Here is a 9,744-nt window from a genome sequence, read left to right as displayed (position 1 = left end):
GTCATTATAGAATTTGCCGAAGTAAACACATCTTAACTTGGGACGCACGCTCATATTAGTGCTGGTTACGTGTCTTTGAACTAAATGGCGTATGAAGGTCGACATTGACTGAACACATTATCTCCTCACGATATCGGTATGCGACGCTATATTTTTGGTATTAACACGCGAGTGCAATTTAATTATATTTACATGAAAATAAAAATACTTGAAAAGTTTATAAGTAGTTAAACCAATCAACGACAAAACTACTGATGCTTTAAATCTGCACAATAGCATACGTAACGTAACCTCAATATACGTACAAGAATTAAATGTACTCGCGTGAGAATTGTCCCCTATTTTTAATTATATTTTAAATATTGTGATTATAGTACCTATCTCTGTATGTATAATATTTTTCTATTGTTAATTATTAAGTAGCCTAGTTGAATTAGAACAATAATTCTCAGTGTCTAGTATTACGAGTCAAATGTAGCCAAATGAATAAATAGTTACGAGAATATTTCCTAGTCGATTGTTTTATTTGTGAGAGCGCAGAAGAATGGGCTCCGCGCCGGTCTGAGAAAGCGGCGCCGCCGGAACACTGCAGGGAGTATGGCATCGCATCGCAAGTTAGGCGTTGTTCTCCACATGTCCAGGGTTGCAGTGTCAGTTCTGAGAAGGAATATCTATTTATGTATCTAATTATTTACGTATTTAACATACATATTTTAGAAGTATGTAATGTATTATCTACTTTTTAATTGATTTTTTCCCATGGCTTCATCTAATATTTTTGTTAGTTTTTGTTATTTTTATTAGTTGGTTTTGAGTAAAGCCCAGTCTCCAGGTTGTGTTTTGCCCTACACACACAATCAACAAAAAGCATGTCAACATTAAACTTTTTTGTAGGCAATTTTATTGAATGTTGAGATGTTTTTGATGTTTGAGTAGGGCAAAACACGTGCTGGAGACCCGGCTTAACGCGAACTGGGATCAACCCACCACCACCCATGGCCATACCAACCTTGCGGTTATACTGGCCGAATCGCGGGAGGTGTGCGCGGAATTGCGGCTGCCTAGGGCAGATTGCACTCCACCGCGCCACACTTCTTAACTCCCTACAAGTTATTTATCTACGTCCTTGTCCCTATAATACAGTTCTCCCCCTTCTGGGGCCTGACGTTCACTCCACGGATGACACCATCTGGTGCCGTGCAGCGCTAGCGGTCCTCCTCCTATGCCAGCCGTACGCAAATTCGCGCAGCCGGGCGAAGTTCGCCTCCGAAGAGACGAGATCGGAGTACCAGGCAGGTCCGGGTCTCTCGAGCACGATTCCCTGAAGCAGAGCTTGGCGTAAGTCTTCGTACAAAGGGCAGGACCACAAGACGTGGTGCCTGTCCTCTTCACGTTCCCCACATTCGCATTCCGCGGCGTTCCGGAGACGCATATCGCACAGGCGCTTGTTAAAGCACCCATGCCCCGTAAGTATCTGGGAAGTAACATAATCTGGTACGACCCAGCGCATGCCGAGTCTCCCAGCCACGTCGGGGAAGAATTGGAAGAGCTCGCTACCCTTCGTCTCCCCCTCCCATCTGGTCTGCCAAGTATCCAGCACCGACTCCAAAATTTCAAGTTTCCGTCTGCCCATCGCGTCCCTGGGCGTGTCCCTGCGGGCCACGTCCGTCATGCCAGCGCGGGAAACCTCCAAGTCCGCGGGTAATACGCCAGCAAGCACCGGGAGCGCGGCTGTGCTGACCGACCGATAAGCTTTGGTCAGTAGCACCAGTGCAGGCCGCTGCCCCCGGAGAATAGTGGTGCGCATGGACTGCACCGAGAGGCGCTCGTACCAGCATGCCGCTGCATACGCAAGGGTTGCAACAAAAGTGCCCTGGTACAAAATGCGAAGGCCTGGGTAACGAATGCCCCAGGAAGACGCCGACACACGCGACATCTTCCCGAAGCATTTGGCCGCGCGATCTACGATCCCTTGCGCATGCATCGAGAACAGGAGACTGCTGTCGATTGCCACGCCGAGCACGGTTGCGACGTTTACTGAACGGATCGACGCACCTCCGAAGCGAATGACTGGGGGTCTCTGGAGCTTTCCCCTGATCGTCATTGGCGAATTGGGATCAGTAGTATCTACTGCCTACAGCGGTAACAATATCCGTGACCGATCCAATAGAGGCAATTACTGGCGCCCTTTTCCATACATGTTTCGCCGTTGAATTTTCGAATAGATCCAGTTTATTCTGTAACCTTAGTGATACCATTTGATGGACCGTTTCAAAGTGAAAAGTCAAGTAAGTAGAGCAATTGACTATTTATTTATTAAAGCAGGTAACATCTTGCGCAAACTTTGAAATAGTAGCAGACTTGGTAAATACGTCGTTTGAACGTAAGCTAACGTTTCCCATACCAAACACCAACATACACCGTAATAAATTAGACGCCGAAGTCGTTGTAACTGTTAATAAAACTGCCGGGATGGTATTGTTTTGTAAATTATCAGTTTTTGATGAGGGATTTTTGACGAGTTCATGTCGGCGTTTAATTATGGGGAATGTAAATGAGATAATCAGTATGTAAGTGTGTATCAGTGCCTCGTGCCGGCCGCGGCAGGGCGCACAGTAGTTTGATTTTAAAAATAGGTGGACATACGATCGAAAATCATAATTTCACCGAAACAAAAATTGTTTTGGATAGCATTTTGAATGCTGATCAACATTTGTTATTATGCATTTTTCGTAAAAACGAGCCTTTCATGCTTAAAAAAAATATGACAAAAAAATTTGTATGGAGAAAAATCGTTTTTATTTTTTTTCTGGCCACTGTTGCAAACTGTAGCGGTCAAACCTTATGTAGTCGTAAGTACCTATGGTGCCTAATATTACTACATAAAAATTTTATGCGGGCACGCGCGGCGAAGCGAGTAATGGACATGCAAAATTTTAAATATTTTTATTTATGGATTATTGATTTTAATGCACTTAAAGTAATTATTTATAGGAAAATAGACTTAGTCTAGCTAGGTACAGCCCCCTATTACCTCATTTCACACTAAAACCTTTCAAACTAGAACCTACGTTTTTAGGTACTAGGTAGCCTAAGTCGATTATTGACATTATAATATTCACTACTGGTCTACTGGTTATGGTGTAAGGTGGATTAGGTAGATATGTACCCTTTTACCAAGGTATATACCTACTTCTTGGCACGTATAATACCGACAGACATGATTAAAAAAAGTCTTCAAGCAAGAACCCTTGACTTCAGTGGTTATGAAATATATTTTTACTTTCTAAAGTAGCCCTGAATAGATCTTTATATCATTTTGACTGTCATAATCGATTACAGTAGGTAGTGGGTTCAGTACGGGTTGAACGATTATAGTAAACAATACATTTTTATCACTCTCTATTAAAGTTAGTCGAATAATTCTAGCATAAATGGGAATACTCGCAACCCTGTTCCACACATTATTCATCATCCATCATCATTTCTACAATGGCCGGTTGGTGGCGACCTGCATCCAGCGCCTTCCTGCTGTATGAGGTCGTCAGTCACCATGTGGGTGGACGTCTTACGCTGCGCTTTCCGGTACGTGGCCTCCACTCCAGAACCTTGCTGACCCATCGGCCGTTAGTTCTGCGTACTATGTGCCCTGCCCATTGCCACTTTAGCTTGCTAATCTGTTGGGCTATGTCAGCGACTTTAGTTCGTTTACGGATCTCCTCCTCATTTCTGATTCGATCTCGTAAAGAAACACCGAGCATAGCCCTCTCCATAGCACGCTGTGCAATTTTGAGCTTATTTATAAGGCCTATATTGAGAGGCCACGTTGCCGAGCCGTATAGCCACACATTATTGCAGATCCATTATGTTCACCTCTACCTATAGTTTTATATGCCAGCTAACGTACACAAACTGCTGATACATGGTGCAGATAATGTGATAACATTTTGGTGTACTGGCTAACTGCCTATTGGATTCTTTCGGAAAAAGTATGTGAGTGACTTAGATTATTTTGAACACTCTGTTCAAGATAAGTGAATAGGTTAAAATATATTTTTTGATTGTTTTTCGAACGAAGATAATAATTGAAGACATGAATGGAAGAAGGTGATAAATGTCGGATTTCAGATTTTTCTCTGTTCGATGCTTGGATAAATGTGTTATATTTCAAACCTTAATATGTTTGAGGCTACTAGATGAAGGTGTTATGTACGTTATCTTTTTTAATAGACGAAGGAAAAGGAACTTACAACTCTTTAAAGGAGCCAAAAAAAAGAATCACTTTTTGCGAAAGTATAAGTATATAACTTATCAGAAAACTGGAAATTACAGTTATATCAAAATTGAAACTATCCCGCTACCTACTGTAATCGATTATGACAGTCAAAATGATTTAAGGATCTATTCAGGACTACTCTAGAAAGTAAAAAAATCTTTCATGACCATTGAAGTCAAGGGTTTTTGCTTGAAGACTTTTTTTAATCATGTCTGTCGGTATTATACGTGCCTAGAAGTAGGTATATACCTAGGTAAAAGGGTACATATCTACCTAATCCACCTTACACCATAACCAGTAGACCAGTAGTGAATATTATAATGTCAATAATCGACTTAGGCTACCTAATACCTAAAAACTTAGGTTCTAGTTTTAAAGGTTTTAGTGTGAAATGAGGTAATAGGGGGCTGTACCTAGTTAGACTAAGTCTATTTTCCTATTAATAATTACTTTAAGTGCATTAAAATCAATAATCCATAAATAAAAATATTTAAAATTTTGCATGTCCATTACTCGCTTCGCCGCGCGTGCCCGCATAAAATTTTTATGTAGTAATATTAGGCACCATAGGTACTTACGACTACATAAGGTTTGACCGCTACAGTTTGCAACAGTGGCCAGAAAAAAAATAAAAACGATTTTTCTCCATACAAATTTTTTTGTCTTATTTTTTTTAAGCATGAAAGGCTCGTTTTTACGAAAAATGCATAATAACAAATGTTGATCAGCATTCAAAATGCTATCCAAAACAATTTTTGTTTCGATGAAATTATGACTTTCGATCGTATGTCCACCTATTTTTAAAATCAAACTACTGTGGGGCGTGCGGGCCGGCGCGGCGGCGGCGGCGGCGGCAGTCGAGGCGCGCCCGCCGCCCGCAGCGCACGTGTCGCGAGTGCCCGCCCCCCGCCCCCGCGGCGTCCACGCATCTTCCGGTAACTCAGTGCAATAAGTGTTGGGATTTTGATCCGGATCGTCATCGCCGCCGGCGCTGGTCTATGGTTTATACGTCTACTGCAAAAAGTTCACTTGTACGTAGGTATTAATTTGCGTACAATGACGTTATTAGTTGTGAGATTCCCTCGAGAATGTAACGCTGGATGAATCTGTGCAAAAATAAGTTGGTTCTGCAGAGCAGGCAGGTCACTCGTAACGTTATGTCACGGGAGTCGGCGGTGACTGCCCTCGGCGGTGTCGCCGACGAGTGTTCTCGGTAACATCACCAAGGTCGAGTGCACTCGCTTACCTACATCTTTGCCGCCGTGCTTGTCGGTAACCGCGGTAATTGTTAACCCGTTAGTATTATGCGGTATATACTGCCAACTAGCTCCAACTTTAATCCAGTATAAAAAGAGCTATACGTGTAATGAAAAAAAGATTGCTGCATTGGGATAATACCTCTAAAAAGGGATTGGAAAAGAAGATGGATTATGTTTACTTAATAGATAGATAATTCCATCGTGCGATGTAATAAAGTGTTCTTTCCATGATTTACCGAAGATCTGAGAAAAAAAAGTTAGGACCGGCTGGAGTCATGAAATGGAAAACTTTACACTACGGAAGAAAATATAGGCTACTTATACTTTTTAAGGAACAAAAAACATACGTTATGCATGTTTATATGAAACAATAGGTAATATTATCAAACGGAAATGTGAATTGAAGAATAGTACTGAAATAGTACCATGTTTCTATCGCACTGTACAAGTAAAAAATTGATTGCACAGCGTGCTTAACTGCTTACCTGCATTAATTTATCATTAAAAAGCGGTGTTGAAGCTACCTGATACTTATTTGACGTCAGTGTTTCAGATATTCTGCTAAATAGTACAATTATTATTATTAGGGTTTATTCCACTTTGTTCATCTGGGTGATATCACCTGGGTGAACAAAGTAGATTTTTTAGTGTCTTCATTTCACATCGGAACCATTTCACCCAGGCGAACAAAGTGGAATAAACCATTATTGGGTATAGATAGATTAATGATAAAGTATTAAACAACAAATCATCAACTGAGTTTTTCTTCGCCTTCAATCAGTTGTAATTTTGTGTAGACAAATTGAAGTAAACACGAACGAAACACACAAGTATCGTTTGAGAATGCTAAACAACGGACCTACCTACCTGCCTAGTGCTCTTTATGTACATACCTAGGTATTACTTATATTTAACAATCTTATCCTTCATTCAAGTTAGGAAGATTGATGAATCAGCAATTACGGCTTATTTTATTTATACACTGGTAGAAAATCGAACCATTATCATTTAAATGCAAAATCGTCTGAACCATGTTTATTTCAACTGGCCAATGTGAACACGGCTTTCTAATTTTACTTTACTTTGACCTAATTTGTCAAACGGCGTTGCTTAACTTAGACAAACTCTTTTTTTAACGCGAATGCACTATAGGTACTTAGTAACTAAATTAAGTAACGATTTATTATAAGTAGCCATCAAACATTATGGAATCTCACCCAGAAAACAATACGAGGGATTCGTTTTAGCTACCTACTTACTTGTGCCTGCTGTCCCGCTAAGCCGCTCTATTCGAGCTCGATCGCCAGTTAATCGGTGCCCATGGTCAACATCGAAGAAGAAAGCATTTCGTTATGGTACCGAAGAGATATTAGAGTACCTATGTGTTACCTTGTCTCAAAGATTTGCGATTCATATCCTTGCCATTTCAAGGAAGTCGTCGAACTATCCTTCGGTACCGGGCTGGCTTCGCTTCACCGCTGAGCAGGGGCAGACTGCTGCGGGGCTCCTCCCAAAAACGTTGTCCGAAGTTTCGAACGTCGCCATCCTTCAGCGAGGTGACAGCGTGAGCGACGGTGACAGATAGACGCGAAACTACGTAGATAGATCGTGCCATCCAGTACCGAAGACGCGCTCCACCAACCACCACTTTTTGGTCGAGGGAAGCGCAGGGTACGAGGAGATTGATCCGAGCAATCCGAGCTTCATTATTGTAGTGTGCGTGTGCACTCATGGATAATTTAGCGTGTACCGATAACTCTCAAACATTAGCGGAAGAATGGTGGGGCGCGTGTTCGTGGACGGCACGATGTATCACGTCACGGGTAGTGCAGGTGTTGGGTGCGTGTGCCGCAGGTGGCGCGCGATGCTGAGCGGCGGGGCCGCGCGCGCGCACCATGAGGAAGTTCATGCGCACGCGCGGCCGCTCGCCCGCGCCCGCGCCCGCCTCCGCTTCCGCGCCCGCGCCGTACGGACCCCACGCGCGGCCGCCCCACACGCTCCTCAACAACGCGAACGGGCACGCCAACGGCCATGCCAGTGAGTATTTTTGCTATCTTATTCGTTTCAATAAGCTGCTGCTGCCAAATGATCCTATTCCCCTCGAGTCCCGTGAATCGAGACAAAATCGATTATATCAATTGTTACGCGAAAATAGATACTAATTGTCTCATGCGCTTAGGGTTTGATGGGATAATGGCCTGAAGTTGGAGGTTTTCCTTTATTCTCCTCAGTTTGACCTGTATGTTTTTTGTATTCCATCCCAACTATCCCAACTATATATAATATTATAAATGCGAAAGTAACTCTGTCTGTCTGTCTGTCTGTCTGTCTGTTACGCTTTCCCGCTTAAACCTCGCAACCGATTTTGATGAAATTTGGCATAGAGATAGTTTGAGTCCCGGGAAAGAACATAGGATAGTTTTTATCCCGGTTTTTGAAACAGGGACGCGCGCGATAAAGTTTTTCTGTGACAGACAAAATTCCACGCGGGCGAAGCCGCGGGCGGAAAGCTAGTATTATAATATTAGTAATCTGATAATAACATCTAAAAGGACCAATAGTTTTAACGCTCTCTTGCCGTCCTTACAGACTTGTGATATGCGCGGCCGACCTTATTTTGAAAGATGATGACCTATATTTCGATATATAAATTAGTATTGTTTAAAAACATCTGTGTGTGAATAGTAGGTACATTAATATTTACAAATACTTTATTGTCTGTTGATTAAATTGGCATTCCTATCTGCCCGTAAACGCTGCGTGAATCGACTCTATACTCACGCGCGCCGTATCTCGCCCGGGACTTGGTATCTAATCTGCTTGAGCTAATGTGATGAGATGACTTCATCAAACTCTTTCGTTAATTTTACGATTTACTTCTAATTTAACCGCGTAGTAGTCTTCTTTACACGAGAATATTGGACGTTGAACAGGGATGTAATGTAGTTTCTTTAATGTTATTGCCAGCATTAATTGTTTTGGCTTGCATAAAAAATGGAACGGGACAATTTGTTCAGCAATACGGCACTGCATCTTTTTTTAATTTAGTTTGGCAATGCGAACTGCGGAGCACTCGAGCAGTGGAGTGCGACGTGGAGTAGCTACAGTCGAGATTCAAAAGCCTATTAACACACATTAGACGGCGGCCGGTAATGGCTCCTTCCATTCTCTGTTCCCACGGTCCACGGAGGCTTTGTTCGTTTGAGCGATATGGAGCACTCGGCGCTCGCAGTGAAAGTGCCCGGAGCGCGAATCAGCTCCGCCGTTGCGTTTGCACTACAGCCACTAGACCCCTAAGGTCACCTCATCAGATTTAGGGTTACTGACTGAGGTAAAAGCCCTATATCACTGTGTGTTATGATTAAGTATGACTACTGCATCTTTTTTCCGTATTACTATTTATTACCTACTGAATTTAATAAAAGTAGAAAACTACGTTTTTGTGTAATTTGCTAAGCCAGAAAGTATTTTAAAGGTGCTGGCGCCGTGTACCCATTCCAAACGATAATGTTTGCCGTAAAAGTATGTAAGTGGTGTGCGTTATGGCCCCGCGCCGCGCGCATTCCGGCGCGTCGCGCGTACCGTTGCCGCGGGCCTCCTGCGCCCGTCGACGTCGTATATTCTCGTGATAATTGCCAGCCTTCCCACCTGACTGATTCTGCCATTGCACCTCGTTTTATGCGCGGCTATTCTAGACGACACGCTGCTCCTTGCGGCTCGGTTATCGTGCGAACGATCCGACTTGCATTGACGTCGCCCATTGTGGCAGCCGCCGGGCGACTAATTAGCGCGGCGCGGGCGTGGGCGAGCGCAACTTGTCCGCTCGACAAGTGCAGCCACCCTTATCTGAATCTTCAACAAAGTAATAAAATTAAGTAAACGCAGTCCGAACGATTTATGTTTAATATAAGATTTATAATGCTAAATAAAAACTTATTCAAATTTTAATAGCCATTTCGTTCGTTTCAACCGAATTATGTCCACTGCTGGAAAAAGGCCATTTACTTATTGATTTGTTCATTGATTTTATGAAATGACTCAAGGACAACTAACTGCTAATGTTAAAAAAAATAATGTAACAGCTAAAATGGTTTTCAAGTTAACTGCAAATGGATGTCAAGAAGTCATGTTCTTGCGCGCGCGGTTCACAGACTCACGGTCATAGGGGTGCCACCGCACTACAGTTGCCCTTGATAATGAGTTGAAATG

This window comes from Ostrinia nubilalis, chromosome 15 (genome assembly GCF_963855985.1).
Source record: "Ostrinia nubilalis chromosome 15, ilOstNubi1.1, whole genome shotgun sequence".
Lineage (NCBI taxonomy): Eukaryota > Metazoa > Arthropoda > Insecta > Lepidoptera > Crambidae > Ostrinia > Ostrinia nubilalis.
The sequence above is the reverse complement of the archived record's forward strand: the minus strand, read 5'-3'. Positions refer to the sequence as shown.